This window comes from Gossypium hirsutum, chromosome A11 (assembly GCF_007990345.1).
Source record: "Gossypium hirsutum isolate 1008001.06 chromosome A11, Gossypium_hirsutum_v2.1, whole genome shotgun sequence".
Classification (NCBI taxonomy): domain Eukaryota; kingdom Viridiplantae; phylum Streptophyta; class Magnoliopsida; order Malvales; family Malvaceae; genus Gossypium; species Gossypium hirsutum.
In genome coordinates this window covers 60,907,922-60,927,135 of record NC_053434.1, presented here as the reverse complement: position 1 = coordinate 60,927,135, position 19,214 = coordinate 60,907,922, and the positions used below count along the sequence as shown (strand labels likewise).

The 19,214-nt window shown below is 33.2% G+C and overlaps 1 long non-coding RNA gene across 1 annotated transcript; it reads left to right on the top strand.

Moving 5' to 3' along the window:
• The first annotated feature begins 3,687 nt into the window (after positions 1 to 3,687).
• Positions 3,688 to 5,445, top strand: LOC107899146 (uncharacterized). Its single transcript, XR_001684586.2, has 2 exons — positions 3,688 to 3,950; positions 4,044 to 5,445. It is a non-coding gene; the product is annotated as an uncharacterized lncRNA (long non-coding RNA).
• Positions 5,446 to 19,214: the final 13,769 nt, after the last annotated feature.

Sequence of the window (19,214 nt, the reverse complement as noted above, 5' to 3'; positions counted from 1 at the left end):
AAGTGAGCTGTGTCACACTATGATGGAACATGAGTTTGAAGATTCACCGAGTAGCTGTGCTGATAAAAAGAAAAGGCCTAGAATTGTTCATTTTGACTCTAATGTTTTTGAATTTAGTGATTCATTGAGGGCACCAAATAAGCAGATCAATGTTTATCAAAATCAGATATCGGCAGTTACCAGAAGGCAAGTCGATCTGATGCAATAAAGATATTGTATTGGAATGTCTGCGGATTGAGGAGTAAATGGGCTATTCGTAGGCTTCAGCACACGCTGAAGTGTCATAATCCCCAAATTATCTTTTTAATAGAGGCTAAATTGAATGGGATTTGCATGGAAAGAGTAAAGAGATGATGTGGTTTTAACGCTGATGGATCCCGATGGGGCTTTAGCTTAAAATGAATGGAGGAGATATTAAATGGAGATTTATTGATTTTTATGGTGCCCCAGATTCGAGACATATTGAGGAATGTTGGGACTTACTCAAAAGTCTTGGAAGGGATCAAAGTCTCCCTTAGTTAGTGTGTGGGGATTTCAATAAAATATTGTACTCTTTTGAGAAAGTTGGTGGTTTGCCACAAGATGAACATAAAATTAAAAGTTGGTGGTTTGCCACAAGATGAACATAAAATTAAGTGTTTTAGGAAGATTTTTGAAGAATGTCGTCTAGTTAATGTAGGGTATTCTAGATCTCCTTACACTTGGGTGAAAGGGAATCTTCGAGAGACAAACATTCATGAGAGGTTGGACAGGGGAGTGGCTAGTACTGCATGGTTGAGTTTATTCTTGGAGTTTTCCTTATGTCATCTCTCACACCCCATTTCGGACTATTGTCTTATCCTAATTAAAACTGATTAGGATGAATCATGGTGGTTAATGGAAGAATCTTGTGCAAGGGAAGTAAAATATATTTGGGAGTCAAATACATGCTCAGTTTTGGAAAAATTAGAAGATGTAAAATTGGGTTTGAAATTGTGGGCAAGAGGGATCAAAGAAAAACGAGAAGAATCTTCCAAGCAGTTACATATCGAGTTGAGCAAATTGGTGGAACACGATATGGATGGTGAGAATTTCGCTCAATTAATTGATGTTAAACTTTACTTGAATTTGGAAATTGACAAAGAAGAAGCTTACTGGGAACAACGTGCTCGAGCAAATTGGCTGAGGTTGGGCGATAAAAACACCAAGTATTTCCACAATTTTACTTCTTATAGAAAGAGGCAAAATAGTATTCGAAAATTGGTGAAGGAAGATAGTAATTGAGCAACAAATGAGAGGGAAGTGGAGGAAATGGTGCGTGATTATTTTGTTAACATTTTTTATTCAAAAAGTGTTGGTTGCATGGAACGTATCTTGTCAATAGTGAATAAATGCATCACAGATGGTATGAACCAAATGCTTTTATCCAAGTACACAAATAAGGAAATATTTGCTGCGTTAATAAGCATGGACTTAACTAAAGCTGCTTGTTGTGATGGTTTTCCAGCGGCATTTTTTCAAAATTTTTAAAGTACTATACGGGATGATGTAAGTGCTTTTTGTCTTGCAATTTTGAATGATGGTTTATCCATGGAACCTCTAAATGCTACTAATATAGTACTGATTCCAAAAATTGCTCAAGCTTTAAAGGAGGAAAATTATAGGCCTATTAGTTTATGTATGGTCTTATATAAAATAATCTCGAAAACTGTTGCAAACCGTTTTCAGCAAGTTTTAGATTATTGCATAGATGAGGCCCAAAATGCTTTTATTCCAAAACGTATGATTACAAATAATGTTCTTTTAGCTTTTGAAATTCTTAATTCGTTCAAGCACAGAAGAACAGGCAGAAAAGGTTCACTTACACTAAAGTTGGACATGAGAAAAGCCTATGATTGAGTGGAATGGGCATTTTTACAAAAAATGATGTTGAAGATGGGTTTCGACTAGACTTACGTAGACTTTATTATGCAGTGTATTAGCACTGTCTCGTACTCTATGGTGATTAATGGTATAGAAGGCCAAAGTTTTAAACCTACCTAAGGCTTACGACAAAGAGACCCTTTAAGCCCCTATTTATTTTTAATATGCAGTGAAGGTCTCTTTTCTTTGATGAGATTGGCTATAAGAGAATGTGTTTTGGGGGAGAAAAATTTAGTCGACATGGTCCAAAGATCTCTTATTTATTGTTCGCAGATGATTGTATCCTATTTGGAGAGGCTTTAGCTAGGGGGTGAATTTGTTGAAAGGTATCTTTAACGAATATGAGGAAGTTTCGGGTCAGTATGTGAATTATGGAAAATCTATTGCTTTTATAGCTCTAATACTTCTGATCAATCCAGGGAGATTGTTTCATAGATTGTAAAGGTTTGTAATTCAACAAATACCGAAAAGTACTTGAGCCTCCCTAACATGGTGGGTCAGAGAAAAAAGGAGGCCTTTCAATTACTTAAAGATCGATTGAGACGCAAGATCGATAGTTGGAGTACAAGACTCTTATCTCAAGGAGGGTAAGAAATATTTATAAAATTAGTCTTACAAATAGTCCCAACCTATAATATGGCTTACTTTCTACTTCCTAATTCTCTTTGCAAAGAAATGGAGAGCATTCTTGCGAAGTACTAGTGGCAAAAAGGATATGGCAAAAAAGGTATCCATTGGTGTTAATGGATAAAACTTTGTAATTTAAAAGAGAACTGAGGTATTGGCTTTCATTGCTTAACAAAATTCAATTTATCTTTATTAGCAAAATAAGGTTGGTGATTAATTTGTTATCTGAATTATTTGCTTGCACGTGTCTTGAAAGCTAAGCATTATCCCGAAATAGATTTCATAAATGCAAAGTTAGAGAGTCTAACTTCCTATACTTGAAAGAGTATTTAGGATACCAAAGGGATACACCAAGATGGGATGTGCTGGAGAGTTGGGAACGGGGAAAGAATTCTAGTTTTTTGAGCTGCATTGGTGCCTAGATCAGAGAGTTGCAAAATTGAAACTGTTAGTGGTATTCCAGATTCAATGATAGTAGTTGATTTTATTCTTAAGGAATCTAAGCATTGTAATAAAGAACTTATCAGAAATACATTCAATATGACTAATGCAGAATGTATTTGAAGCATTTCGTTGGCTCGTACTCCTCAGGATGATTTTTTTGTGTGGAAAGGGGAGGCATCTGGTGAGTATTCTATCCGCAGTGCTTACAAAATGCTTTTATAATTATCGGATGATCCTAATCATTTACAGCAACAAACAAAATACATGCCTTTTTACAAGAAACTATGAGGGCTTAATCTACCCTCTAAACTGAAGATTACAATCTAGAAATGCTGTAAAAACTACATCCCTACTTTGTATAATCTACAGTATAGAAGGCTAATAACCGAGGTTGTGTGTACAAAGTGTGCAGCGTTAGTGGAAACTTGCGAACATGTGTTTAAGGAGTGTTCTGTTACAAGTAAAGCTAAGCATGGGCCGGGTCAAGGGCCCGTACGAAAAATGGGAGGGTTCGAGAAAAAATATAAGCCCGAAAAATGAGCTTGGACTAAAAACGAGGCCCGTTTAGAAAACAGGCCGGGCCTTGAGTAAGATTTTTGGCCCAGGCATTAAATATTTTATTTTATTTTTAATCATTTTTAATTTTTACTTTGGCCCAGGCATTAAATATTTTATTTTATTTTTAATCATTTTTAATTTTTAACTTTACCCTTTTTTAGTTTCACTTTCATTTCGTATCCTCCTCTTCCTCCCCTTTATTCTCATTTCCAAAATCAAAATCCCTAACTCACCACCACCTCCACCGATCCACCGATCCAGTAGTGCTATCTGTCGGCCAAACTTCCCAAATACCCATTCATCTCTAGTCTCCACCTCCCACCTGCTTATATCAAACAACCTACTAGCCTCAAGCTCAGCTCAGCTCAACTCATTGTCTTTAGCTTCTTTATTTGTGGTCTCGAAGCTCCCCACAAGTTGTAAGCTTCTTCTTCATTTACCACTTAGGTCTAATTTTTGCTTTAGTTATTATTTAAGTTTGGCTATATAAATTAAGCCTCTTTGGTCCTTAGGTTCCTCATACTGCTACTGTGCCTTACTTTATCTCAGAAAGCCTCTACTTCTTCCTCATACTACCCACAGCCACAACACAGTAAGCTTCTTCTTCTTCTTTTTAAAATATTTTTAATTGTAGCTATTGGCATTTTGTTTTTCAATTATTTTGGTTAGTAATGTTGGTTGTTGGATCTATGACAGAGCTTCTTTTTTCTATTCTTTTTGAATACTTGTTCTTTTTCTTCTTTTTTTTTAACTTTATCAAAGCTTGGTTTTGTGTTTTATTTTAGTAATTGAGAATTATTTTTTTAAGGAATAGCATAAATGTTCCAATGTATCAAATTGCTATTTAGGTTTTAGAATCCTCTATTTGGCCATTTAATAATATTTTAAATAATAAGCATTAATATATTAGAATTAGGAAGAATAATGTGGGTTCTATTTCGGATAAAGAATAATGTCTATGATCACGTAAATACCATGCTCCATTTAATAAAATGTTTCTGCCACTTAATCATAGTTTCACTCCATTTGTAGTCTTTGATCAATGTCCTTTTGGTTATACTTTTTTTTCTTTCTTAAATATCATCCTATAAGTTTTGTGATCCTCCTGAGTATATCCATAGATCATTTTATTATTCAAGGGAAGGAAAAAAAACTTGATTATTAGTTGAGTACCAAAGGTTTCTAAGGTCATTGTCGTTAAATGCAGTCAAGCAAAATACTCAAATTTTGGCCTACTAAGATATTAATCCATTTACTAATAACATGTTATTCACTAAAGATACATATATGTCTTAACTGCTAATAGGAAACATCAAAAACTTCTAGAGACATTCACCTTCTTGTTGATTGCTGTGGTGTGTGTTTTTAGCCCATTTCATCCTAAGATTTACTCATTGCTACATTTGTCCTAACTTAGTATGGATAAAGGTACAGATAAAAGATACAAATAAAAGACCTTAGTGGCTCTGTGATAATTTATTTAGTGCATATTCACTTTAATAACATCTATGTCTTTAGTTTCATATTTCATGAACGAGTACTACGAAGACAATAAGAAACTCAGATAGTCTAAATGTTTTTTTTTTGTATGTGTGCATGGTACATGAGAATGTCTAACAATTTGCTGTATAGAATGTTGCAAGGCCTTTTTCAGGTGCTTATTATTAAGGTGGAAATTGCTATAAGTGCCCTTTAATCTGTACCCATGGAATTAATTGTTGAAAATATCTCAAAATGGAAAATAGTGACAAGCTGCAGGATCCTGCACTCAAGTTTGATGAATTCTCTATGTAGAACTTTTGTTTTATTATTAATTTGGTTATTATTTTAGTTCTAACTTGTTTCAATTTGAACATAACCACTTTTTATTATATTTTCAATTTATGTATTGTTTTAAAAATTATTTTAGTATCATTTTTTATTTTTTTCTTGTTTTAATATTTGTTTTTATGTTTTTAAATGTATTTGATTTATTATATTTTAAAATTTTTTATTTAATAAAATAAGCTAAAAAAATTAATATGGATCGAACCGGGGTCGAGCTTGGGCTTAGCAATTGTATTTTAGGTCAGGCTTGGACAATTTTTTAGGCCCATGTTTGGGCTGGGCCAGGCCCCGACCTGGAAAACGGGCCTTCTGTTTGGGCCCGGCTTGGCCCATGCTCAACTCTAGTTACAAGGGATACATAGAGATCTTTAAATCTATGTTGGCCTGAGATAGGGGGTGAAATAAGTTTCATGGATTGGGTTACCTGGTACTTTGCATCTAATACCATAGGCTAATGTAGAATCTTTACATGTGCAATATAGGTTTTATGGACAGAGAGAAACAAATGGATTTATGAGTGGTAAAAAAGATCTGGTTCAGAAATTGCTAATTTTGTAAAAAATTACATTGCTGAATTAGATAGGTTGGAAAAAACTGTACCCATGATTATGATGGGAAATAAAATCTGGAGGCCACCGCGAACCCACTTTGTCAGAATCAACTTTAATGCGGCTTTCAACCAAACCAATAACAGTTCTTGCTCGGGGCTTGTAGTAAGGGATTCTAATGGGGGATTTTAGGAGTCAAATCTGTTTTAAATCGAAATATACCTTCTGCATTTGCAGTCGAGGCTCTCGCGTGTCCAGGGACTCCAGTTGAGTGTAACAATGGGATTTAGGGAAGTGAAGGTTGAAGGTGATGTGAGATATATAATTAAAAATTACAGAGTAGATGGGCATATAAATCAGAAATACAAGATTATATTACCGATTGTCAAAATCTGAGTGATTGCTTTCAAACCTGTGTTTTTCTATTTGGGCATCGATCAAAAAATGAGATTGCTCATTTACTTGCAACTAAAGGTTTGCATAAGGAGGAATAATGGAATTTGGATCGGGGGGTTCCTGTTTCTGCACGAATAGCAACAGAGCGTGATTGACTAAGATATTCATCTATTGGGAATGGGATGAGTTTCCTAGAAAATCAGAGGATGTAAAAAAGAAGGGGGAAAAGTAGAAGTGTAGGGTGCGTTGAAAGGATAATGAATTATGTTTTGTTTTTTTTCCAATGTGTATCAAGAGTTGTGTTTAATTAATGCTACTGTTAAAGTTGCAGATATGCTTCTAGAGCAATTCTTGAGTTCAGTTAGGTTGGGCCATGCTTCTTGGTCCTTTTTTTCTTCTTTTTTTTGTTGTATTGGGTTGTGTTAATTTAATAAATAATCCAGCAAATTTATTCAAAAATAATAATAACATTCAATAATATTAAAATTCATTAATAATATTATGACTTCCTAAAAAAATAATAACAATATAATATTAATGTAGATTTTAACATCCATAAATGCACATATTATTAAGGTTAAATAGATAAAAAGGATGATTTTAAAAGTTGATTATAGATTTAGATTTTTTTCCAAATTTAGCGAAATGGGCTAATTTTGAAAAGAGAAAGAGAAAATGCATCTTGCATGATGTGCTTTCAGTCCCCTAGTTGTCACCTCAACAAAAAAACGCTTCCTGTAGGACACGTTTCCTATTTCTATTTTTTTTTGTGTGTTAGGTGCTGGAAATTTGAGGGGGAAAGATTTTATGTGTTTTTATTCGAGGTAGACATAGTGATAGTTTTAATGTATGTTTTCACTCACAGTAATGTGATGGCACTTGGAAACCCATACATTTCATCTGTCGTGTAGGGAAAGAACCATCACCTTATAAGCCCATCGCATTACAACTCAGGCTCCTAGTTCACAGTGGTTAGACAGTCATGAGTTGTAGTATAAGTAGGGCTCTTAGTTGACGGTGATTATACGGTCACGAGTTCAAGTTTCATGATACCAAAAAAAGATGATTTATAAACCCCATACATAAGTTTAAAACCATAATCATAAAGAAAAACAAACTGATTTTCCAATATAATCAACTTATTCTTTTTCTCCATCTCCACCAAAGTTGATACCCTTAACCTCATTGTCTTGTGACAAAGTTGGGGGCAAAAAGACTGAGTGACTGTAATAGTGGAGAAAAAACTAAAACTTGAGTCGAGGCGGTAGCAGTTGTAGTTATTAATAATTTTTTTAATCACAGCAATCGTTATCACCTTGAGTCGAGTTTCAGCTTTTCTCTATCGTCACAGTCACTCTTCCTTGAAATTCTTCTTACCTCCAACTCTATCATAGGTTATGGACAATGAGTTTAAGGATACTACCTTTGATGGAGATGAAGAAAAAGAATTTTTTTTTTGTGGAGATGAAGAAAAAGAATAAATTAATTATATAAGAAGGCCCTTTTTATGGTCTTAAACTTATGTATGGGGTTTATAAGCATCCTCTTCTAGTATCATGAAACTTGAACCTGTGACCGCATAATCACTATCAACTAGGTCCCTAGTTATACTTCAATCCGTGACCACATAACCATTTCTAATTGGGAGCCCTATTTATACTTCAACTCGTGACTGTATAACCACTGTGAACTGGGAGCCTAAGTTGCAATGGAATCGGCTTCTAAGGAGATGGTTTTATCCCCACATGACAGATGAAATGTATGGGTCTTTGAGCGCCATCACATCATCATGAACTTAAACATACCTTAAAACTACACAACGTCTACCTCGAAAACAAATATAAATAAATATTTCCCTCCAAAAATTTCGACACTAAAAAAACAATTTAAAAGAGAATTTTTAAATTTTTAAGGGACGGTGGGCAAGAGAGTTGATGGAGTAAGGAGGAGCAAAACCCCCTTTATATAGCCAATCGAGGGGAAATTTCTAAAACAAATTATGTAATAGCCCGGTTTAGACCTTAGTCAGAACAGTGGTTTCGGCACCACAAAGTCGAGTCAGAAAAATAATTTAATATTATTTTTTTCGTGTTTAAAATATGTGAATTGATATGTGTGAAATTTTCGTATGAAAATTTTATCATTTGGGTACTCGATTTAGAAAAAGGACTAAATCGCGTAAAACGCAAAAGTGACTTACTAATTGTTAAAGCACTAAATTGCTATGGTTTGTTAATTTCTAAGTCCTTATAATGGAATTATGTCACTATTATGGTTGATGGACGGTAATGGACATTAGTTATATGGTTTCATAATTGAATTACAAAAGTTAATTCTGTAATTAGTATAATAATTAGTAATGAATAAAACAAAGCCATAATAGTGTTCATCTATTTTCATTTTCTTCAACCGAAATAAAAATAAAGGAGAGAATGGAAGCTTGAGAGGAGGTCAGCTGCATGTAGTGGGAAACCATGAAATTGATTAATTTGAAGTTAAATATTTTGAAATGGAAGGGTAAGTCTTCTAAACTCTCCCTTGTCTATATCTTTTCATTGGTGAATTTTGGTTAAATTATTGATTCAAGTTTGACTGAATGTGAGAGTGAAGGAATAAAATTTGAATTGATAGAATCGGTGTTCGGAAATATTAGCAAGCTTTCTTTGAATTCTATCTTTTGTGTTTGATAATTGTTGGAACTGTTAAATTGCTGTCCAAAATTTACCTCATGGGAATTGTTAATTGCTACCCTATTTTTCCTATCCGATTGTGGTATTGATGTTGTTCGAATATTATGTTGTTAATGATGTTCAGAGAAGGGTGTCAATATGCTGTTAAAAGGACTGCTGTTTGGTGTATAAATGCAGCAGAAAATTCTTGTTTAGACGTTAATGAATATGGTCTGAGTGACTTTAAATTTATGTTAATAATAGTTGAAATTACAAATGAATAAATAGTGATGTATTTATTATGTCTGAAACTTGTGAATAAGAGTGTTTGATGTTGCCATTAATGTAAGTGGCAAGGTAATAAAAGATTAGTTTAATACTGTACATGTATGACCGAATGCCATCTAATGTGCTAAATTAAGGATATTTATTTAGTTGCAGTTTATAGTTTCAAAACCTGATTGTTAAAAGGGGTTAATGCAACCATTATAACTACGTTATTAAATGAGAATAAAGTTAAATAAATGCTACAGAATTTATGTCTAAGTGTTAGTTAATGAGCTGGTTAAATGGTGTTCAATAGTTGTATGTTTCCATTGTTGGGCGGTTAATGGACTATTAATTACAACCGAAGACATGGTGGTAATAATGTTAATTAATGATGCCTAAATTAATGTCAGATTAAGCTGTTGAAGAATGTAATTGGTAATTAATATGTACTGCATTAATAAGTTAATTGTTAATTATTATTTAAGTCTAATTTGGTGGGTCATTTGGGCTGCTAGATATGCAGAATTTGAATGTTGCCTGAATTGTTATTAAGTACCCTATTATATTGCCATATTTTATTTATTAAAAGTTGGAATTGAATTGGATAATGGCTTTGTTTGTGTTTACCAATTTGTGATGAACAAAGATGTTTTACTAGTTGTAATTAAATGATAGAATGGTTTATGCTTTAATAAGCATTGTTAAATTTATGGTTCTAATGCTTTAATATTGTATAAATTGTATATACGTGAATATTTTAATGTTTGACGACATATCGACTAAATGTGGCACTTAGTGTACGGGGCAATCAAATATGGCACTCAGTGTACAAAATATTGAGAATGGCACTTAGTGTGCGTGATATGATATTGAGAATGACACTTAATGTATGAAATATCGAATGATTCAAAGGGCAATTATAAATTGTGATTGAATGATTAAATCGAGCAAAGTGAACAAGTATACATGCCATATTATATGAATTGTTTATGAAACGACTTTATAATTGTGCTATTCGGGCTTTGAGCCTAGCAAGCCTTGTGCTGGTGAATTAAATCGGGCTTATGCCTAGCAGGCTTATTGCCGGTGTATAAAATTAGACTTTGAGTCTAGCAGGCCTTGTGCCAGTGTGAGATACAGGCTTAGGCCTAGCAGGCTTTATACCGTTGAATCATTATAAGTTTATGCCTAAAAGATTTATTGCTAATGTGGTAGTTGAATACGTTAAACGAACTAAACGATCAAGTACGTGATAATTGATTACCTATTTGAAAATAAGGTAAGTATATGTGCAAAGAATGTATTGTGATGTATGTGGAAATGAAATATGATTATGTACAAATGAAACTTAAATGAATGAATAAGATTTGATTTGTAAAGTTGCATATGTGAAATTTGTTAGATGCTATATGAATGAAAAGTGAATTTGATTATAAATGATCATACGAGATTCAAATGAGAAAGATATATGATTAAATGTGTTATTTCCCATAATGTGTTCATTTGGCTATATTAAAGGGTGAAAGGGTGAAAGGGTTGATGTATGAAAATTGAATTGAATAAGTTTGTGAAAGTTAAAGTTGGTTAAGTGATTAAGTATAATATTGAATGAAGATAATTTGATATGCGAACATGTTATGAAATTTAGAAAGGTTGTGTGAGATAGCATATCATGTTTATGGCATTGTAATGAAAGTATTTGTTATGTTAAGTTTATTAAGATACGAGCTTACTAAGCTTAAAAGCTTACTCAGTGTTTTCTTTTTCCTATGTTTATAGATTTTTGGAGATCTGTTCGGGTTGGAAGTTGATGGAGACAACATCACACTATATATTCGGTTATCATTTCATTAAATAATGTTTTGAGACTCGGTTATGTGGCATGTATAAGCTAATATTGGAGTAATTATTTTGAATGAGTATGTATTTAAAGCCATGCGAAAATGGCTTGCTTATTATGCTTAAGTTTGGTTTTACATGTTCTTAATTAAAATGTTTAATGAGTTTGGTTTTGGTAGTCGTTTTTATAGTTAGCTCATTTTGGAAATATGAAATATGGTATAATTAGAGTGATGGATGATGGTATATTAACTTAACAGGTTCGGTTACTAAGTGGTAAGTAATGAATATGTTTTATGATTGTTTTGGTTGATTGTATTGGTATGGGTTCAAATGGTAAATGATGGTAATGATTAAGTATGTTTTGGGTTATTTTTAATGGACAGTTAAAAATGTCAAGTTGTTGTTAATATCAATATAGGTATACATTCACGTGAGGTTGTAAATCCGAATATGATATTTGAATTTGATAAGCTTTAAGTGTTTATTAATTCTTGGTGTATGAAAGGTGAGGAATGATTGTGCTGAACTGTGTTTTATACAGTAATGCCTCATAACCCTAATCCGATAATGGATACGGGTTAGGGGTGTTACAAATTATGTGGGAGCCCATGACCATTCGGGATTCTCAAGATAGGATGTCTAGAAAATATCTCAAGATTCTCAGGTTTTGAAATTTTTCACAGGTTAGGGTTAGTGTTAAAAATGCAATGAAAGAAAACACCTCTTGCATGACGTGTTTTCATCCCTGAAAGCACGTCCTACAATAGATATCGACGATTTACAAGTTGGAATAGAGTTTTCCTCGAAAGATGAGGTGGCTCCAAGTTCTTCGTTAAATGTCGATGATTTACAAGTTGGAATAAAGTATTCCTCAAAAGACATTTTTATTGCTGTAGTGAAGTGGTATAGCATAAAGCGTAGGGTCAACTTCTATGTTACAAAATCCTGATTAGAAAAATTTGAGGACAAGTGTGCAATGTGTGACGGCAGATATCCATATCTATGAGAAAGAATACGGGGTTTTGGACAATTAAGAAATATAATGCTCTACATACTTATGTTGTTGCAGGTACGTCACATGATCATCCGAGATTGGATTTTGGCCTAAATTTTGACATTGTCTTACTCATTTTGAAATACTAGTGTTGTCACAGGTATGTCACAGGATCATCTCAAATTGGATTCTAACATGATCTCTGACATTATCTTACCTATAGTGAAATCAAGTCCTAGGATTTAAGTATTGATTTTAATTAGAAATGTTCGTAGTCAATGCAATTACATCGTGTTGTACTATAAAGCATGAGCTGCAAAACAAAAGGCTATGGAAAAGATGTATAATGCGTGGGATAAATCATATAATAATTTGTGGTAATGGTGTCAAGTACTCATTCAGTACGTCCCAAGGATCGTTATTGATCTGCAAACAAAACATGTGTATTATGACGATTGATTGGTTTCCAGGAAAAGAGTTTTCCATTATCATATTTGGATATTCGAGCAATGCATCGCAGTGTTTCGGTATTGTAATCCATTAGTCCAAATTAATGGCACATTCATGTATGGGAGATATAAGCATAAGTTGTTGGTTGTTACACAGGATGATAATCGAAAAATCTTGTCAATAGCTTTTGCAATAACAGAAGGAGAACCCGCTGATGTTTGGGATTTCTTATTGACTAGCTTGAGAAGGCATGTTGTGTCATAACCCGATATATGCATCATTTCTGATAGAAGAATCAAAAGATAGGCTGCAATTGATCGACGTGGAAGCCTCTAGGACCGTGCAAACCATAGGTATTGTATACGTTATACATGGACAAATTATATGGGCCAATATCATAAGGATGTTGTGAGACAACATGTTATTAATGTGGGTATGTAATAGTCACTATTTTCTATATCATTCTTTAACATATACATTTTTCACATTTATGGATATACTTTTTATTTGCTTCGACAAGGTACGAGCTTATCCAACATCGTTTCCATTAAATGTTGGAGAACTTGTAGGTTAGAAACAAATACGGTGTAGAATAACATGATGGGATACCCAATAAGCAGTCGACTTAATCATATAATGGAGGTCTATGTTACTAACACATGACAACGAACCTAGCAGAATGCATAAACTCCATATTAAAGGGGATGCTCATTTACTGATAACCTCAGTGGTCAAATAAAACATATTTTCGTTTATCAGTCTTGTTTCCAAAATGAGCAAAAAAATATGTTGGATAGATAAAGGGAGATCACATTTGGTGCAATGAGGTAATGAAAGATATTAGAGAACATGCAAAAAGTACGAACTCTATGTTTATAGTATGACACTAGCATCCAAATCAAATATCTCAAGTTGCAAAGTCTCTTAGACCCGAAAAAGGTATCATCGGAGATCATACAATACATACCTGAGACGAAGGACCTGCAACTGTGAGAGATTTCGAGCATTTCATTTTTCATGTGCACATGCAATTAATGCATGTGTCTCAGTACGTCTGGATTGCATGATTTATGTTAATAAAGCTTACAAAATAAAACGTACATATAAAATATGGAAATCTAAATTCTCACTGTCCCAAATGAAAGTATGTGGCTATCTATCTCAAGCGTTCCATTCAAGTTGGTACCATATATTATGTTGCGTCGCAAGCCAAAAGGTTGGTCAAATTCTACTCAGATATGTGACAATATGGATATTTGGAAGAGAATAGACCAATCGAGGTTATGCAGTTATTGTAGGAACCAAGGGCATAGTAAGCCAATATGTTCACACTTGGGGCAACATTAAGGAGAAGACCTAACTAAAACATTTATTCAATATTTTATAGACATACAAAAAAGAAACAAACAATCAATTTATTCATTTTTTTTGATCTTTTCATTGCTTTTTATTTTTTGGTATATTGTAAGTATTGATATATTATTTACATAAAATACAGTAGAATACAATATAAACAATTTTTTTTAGATTGTAAATAAGTATATATTATTGACATGGAATACAATAGAATACAATACAAACAATTTTTTAAATTTTTTTCTTAGATTATAAATAAGTATATATTATTGATGTAAAATACAATAGAACAAATTTTTTATATAATTGGAATAAGTACATTATGGATGGAAAATTTTAATACAATACAAATTAGAAGTTAATAAAGTAAATGATAACTTACATGACAAAAATTTAAAATAAAATATTCATTGGCGTCATCGGCCCGAATGTGTATCACAACCCGATGTGTGTCGGTTACGAGAAAGATTTCTTCATAGTTCGGGTTCCGATTCTTCATCTTCCTTTTCACCTTGACCGCCATATTGATCTTCATCTTTATCCCATTCCTCCGTGCTAGAGTATTGTATCATCCTAGGTTCCCATTGTATATCTTCTGATGTATTAACATGTTATTGTGAAGATGACCCACCTCGATAGAACAATGATGTTAGGGGGTGTTTGTGACATTACCAACGGATAAGTGTATGATGTCCCATAACCCAGTTGTAGATAGAATGTTGGAATTGTCGGTGATGGCAAATACATCGATGTTGTTGTTGGCATTGGCGTGTAATATGGTCTTGAGGATGGATGTGGTGCAAAAAAATATACTTAGAGAATGTGTTGATGCATGTATGATGGTGTAGCACTTGTGTAAAAAAAATGGGGTTAATGAAAGCACTAGAAAAAACATGAATCATACTAACTAGGAGGTGGTGCACCTATCGGTACCCCATGTGGGGTTGGAGCTAATGATGATTCCATTGAAGCATGTACTCCTAACCTAGGATTCATGTGAGGTCGTCTTGGCCTCCTATAACGATGTTGCCTATTCATTTCCTCCTCCGATAGTAGATATGACTTACCATGAAGTCTAAACCATGTCATGTAATCTGGAGAGGTCGCCAAATCCGGTGGGAGAATTGGTTCACGCATAGGTATGAAATCGTACCAATTATCCCGAATGTAGATATATTTGGCATGGAATTTTGGCCAAACTTCATCGATTTTCCCCACAAGCTGATCGTATGCAGTTCATCGAGCTTCTGATGTGGCGGAGAAATACTTTTTCGAAACCCAAATTGGCACATCACGCAATCGGATTCGTACCTCTCTACCATTGCAAAAACTATTAATAACACTTTCATGTACTAGATATTGCAATTGACCAAAAATTCGGTCGGGATGCATTCTTGATTCTTAGATCAGCGTATGACATCCATTCAAACTATAGTACGAAATTATAAATTTTATTACATGCCTAATATTAAATTTCAAATCCTTATATAAATATTATATAATTTAAAATTTTAAAACTAATTTCGGCTTTCGATCGTTGATCTGACTAGTTGGATATCTTTGAGCTCGTCCGATATACCCACATCACTAGTGTCATTGTTCCACATATTCAAATAATATGTTATTTCAAAAATATAATAATAAAAATATTATGATAATTATATTACCAAATGAATTTTACCTTAGTACGAGTGGGAATACATAAAGGGCGTTTACTCGGGGACGTAAAAATAGCAGCCGATATCATGCCCATGGTTGAAAGAGTATGCAACCACCGATTTTAATTTTTTGTGGTTCCGTCACCCGAAACATCTCTCGATACAATGTTGCCAACACAGCTGATCCCCAACTAAGTTGTCCCACTTCTTTCAAGTCGACTAGTTGTAGTAGCCACCTCAAATGTACCAGATTTTGATATTTATTATAACACCCCTTAACCCCAAACTGTAGCCGAAATAGGGTTACGGAGCATTACCGAATCTATCAGACAATTTACATAAAATACCTATGTTCAACCATTCTAAACACATTTAAATATGCTCAAAACTTGTTAAATTTACACATTTTATATATTATCCAATACTCAATTCTAATTACTTATCAAATATTATCAAATAAATCAAATTCATACTAAATTAGTCAAGTCCTATTATATACCATTACCAAAATCTAAATCTACTTATTTCACTTTTACATTCATCATTCAAAATGACACACATAAGACACCCTAGGTACATGCTATTATCAACAATTAACACGCTTTACCTCGTTGAATTCGGGATCGACATGGGATGCTGATTCGATATTCTCACTTTAACTTAATCTGCGCACGGAAATAAACCGTACGCTGAGTATGGGTATACTCAGTGGTATTTCTATAATCCGAACACTTAATAAAATAAAAATATAACAAACACTTAAAATCATATAACAATCATAACTATTCAATTATTTAATTCACAGATAAATTTACTGTAACTTATTTCATTCTTTTCACTTACTAACCTATATAGCTTTCCACGATTTATTCAAAAGTCATTAAACAATTATAATATTTACTTTTATCCAATCTAGAGCTACATAATTCATTTGTCTCAATCATACTTTAATTGAATTTCTGCACTCATTATAACAAAAAATTGAATTTTCTGCACTCATTATAACAAATAATTGAATTTCTATTCAATTTACACCTTATTTTAAATTAGGTCCTAACTAATTCATTCACTTTACTAACTTAATTCAAACTCTATTTCTATTCAAGTTCCATCCAAACTCAAATTTAACTACTAAATTTTCAGCTTATTTCACTAGTTTCGAAATTTCCTCAAATTAGCCCTTCAACATAAAACTTATGAATTACTTTACAATTCAATCCTTATTTCATTTCTAACTTGAATTTCTATCAATTTAACTCTTATTTCATCATTTTACTCAACATGAACAGTATCTAGAAATCTAATAACTTTCAAAATATCAACTTGATTTCATCAAAATCTTGTTCCAAAGCTTCTAAAACATCAAAATTAAATAAAAAGGGCTAAATTAACTTACCTATTAAAGTTTAAAGCTTCAAAACTTCAATTCCTCCTTTTCTCTCTTTCTCTTTTTCCTTCTTTCTTTCCCTTCTCTGTTTTCGTTCTTCATTCTGTTTCTTTTTATTTTTTATTTTTTTACTTTCGTTATATATATAATATAATATAACAATAATAACTATAAAATATCTATTTAATATCCAAATCTATTTTATATTTGTATATATATATATTATTACACTTGTCTTCTTTTTTTTCTATTTATTATATAAATATCTTTTACTTAATAATAATATATATATTTTAATAATATACTTATATAATAAGTAAATATACATGTATTTTACAAATGTATGTATATTAGTATCACACATGTCACCACATGCACCATACATTTGTCTTACTTTTATTTATTTATCATATAAATATCTTATAATATAATTATTTAATTAATAAATATCTTTTTTAAATAATAAATATCTATTTAATATCAAATACATGTATTCCAAATGTATAAATTTTTATTAACACACTTATATCAAATCATTACCATACACATATCTTTATTTAATTCAATTAATAATAATAACATTAATAAATATCAATTATAAAACCATAATAATAATTTATTATACATATTTATGCATAAAAATCAAAGATTTTATGCATTTGTCGCCTTACTTAGGACAAATGGCATAATTTTCATTTTTGTCCTTTTTATTTTCCTTTAATCTACAATTAAACTTTCACACTTTATTCAATTTAATCCTTTTATCTAATTATCATTAATTTAAGCTAATTCACTTCATTAAACTCTAATTAACCACTCACTTAACTTCATCAATATTTTTAATAAATATTTACAAGTCCAATTTTCAGAAATGGAGACCCGAAAATATACTTTTCCGATAACCGTAAAGTTTGGGTCATTACATTTATCTAGCATTAGAAGATGCTCGATTAACCTCAGGATGAATGTTCGTGTGTATTGTTCATTTTCAACGACACTCACGAAGTTATCAATATAATTGAAATTGTCTTCTAACCATTTCATCTCGATCCGACTACCACTAAACTTTTCTGGCACCTTACCTAATAGTTGCTCACAAATTGCACTTCAATTGCCAATGCGTAATACCCCTGTATGTAATGATTCTTTTATCCACTGATAAACGAGTTGTAAAGAAATTTATTCAACTGTAATTTTACACTCACCGCACGAAAGATGAAATGTATGTGTCTCTGGTCTCCATCTTGCCACCAAAGCACTGATAAGTCCAAGATCCCATTTAGTCTCCCCTTCCCTCGAGCATACGAGACACGTGCAAGAACCCTGCCTCTTGCAAGGGTTGTTTGTAACACCCTAACCCGAGTTCGACGCCAACACCAGGTACGAGGCATCACCATTCACAAATCACATATATATGTACAAGTCAGATTATACGAGCCCGTTAAAACTTAAAAATTTTTCAAACTTTCTCTAAAACTTATTATCTTGGGCCTACAAGGCCAAAACACCTCTTGGAAGCTACTCGGGACCAACTCGGGTCCTTTAACCAACACTAGGAAAATGACCTTTGAAACAGGGCACACGCACGTATGGATGGGCAACACACTCGAGTGGAACTTGAACATGGTCGTGCTGATGGCCGGTGTGACACTCACGGCCTAAGCACCTAGGGTCACGTCCGTGTCTTATACTCGTGTAGATTTATTTTTCAATTCGAACCTACAGGGGTTTTCACAAGGCCTGGCACACGCCCGTGTCCCTCACACTGCCTCGACACGCCCCTGTCTCAGCCCGTGTTTGAAAACCTTGACATTCTATTTCTGACGTCAGTAATCCTTAAGGGTCACACAGCCAAGACACACACCCGTTTGCTAAGTCGTGCCCTTCACACGGCCGTGTCTATGCCCATGTGTTTACTACCATGCATACTGACTTGCAATTTTTACGTGCAGTGGACACAAGGCCAGACAACACGCCCATGGGGCTGACACACGGCCTAGACACAAGCCCGTGTGTCTACTCGCGTAGACAATATGAGGCTATCTACCAAGCCCTTTGCCACCCTGAAACACAATCTAATGCCAACCAACATATCAAAATCTAATTTAATATGATTTCTCGACCAAATAACCATAGCTAAGGCTTATATACATTTCATGTACTCCAACATGCGAACAATTTCACATTCATGAAAGACTATCTTGCATTCATATAATAACTTCCAATATTAGCCATTTTTCGTGGCCTTATACAAAATGAATCAAATGCTAAGGTAAGTCATCACAT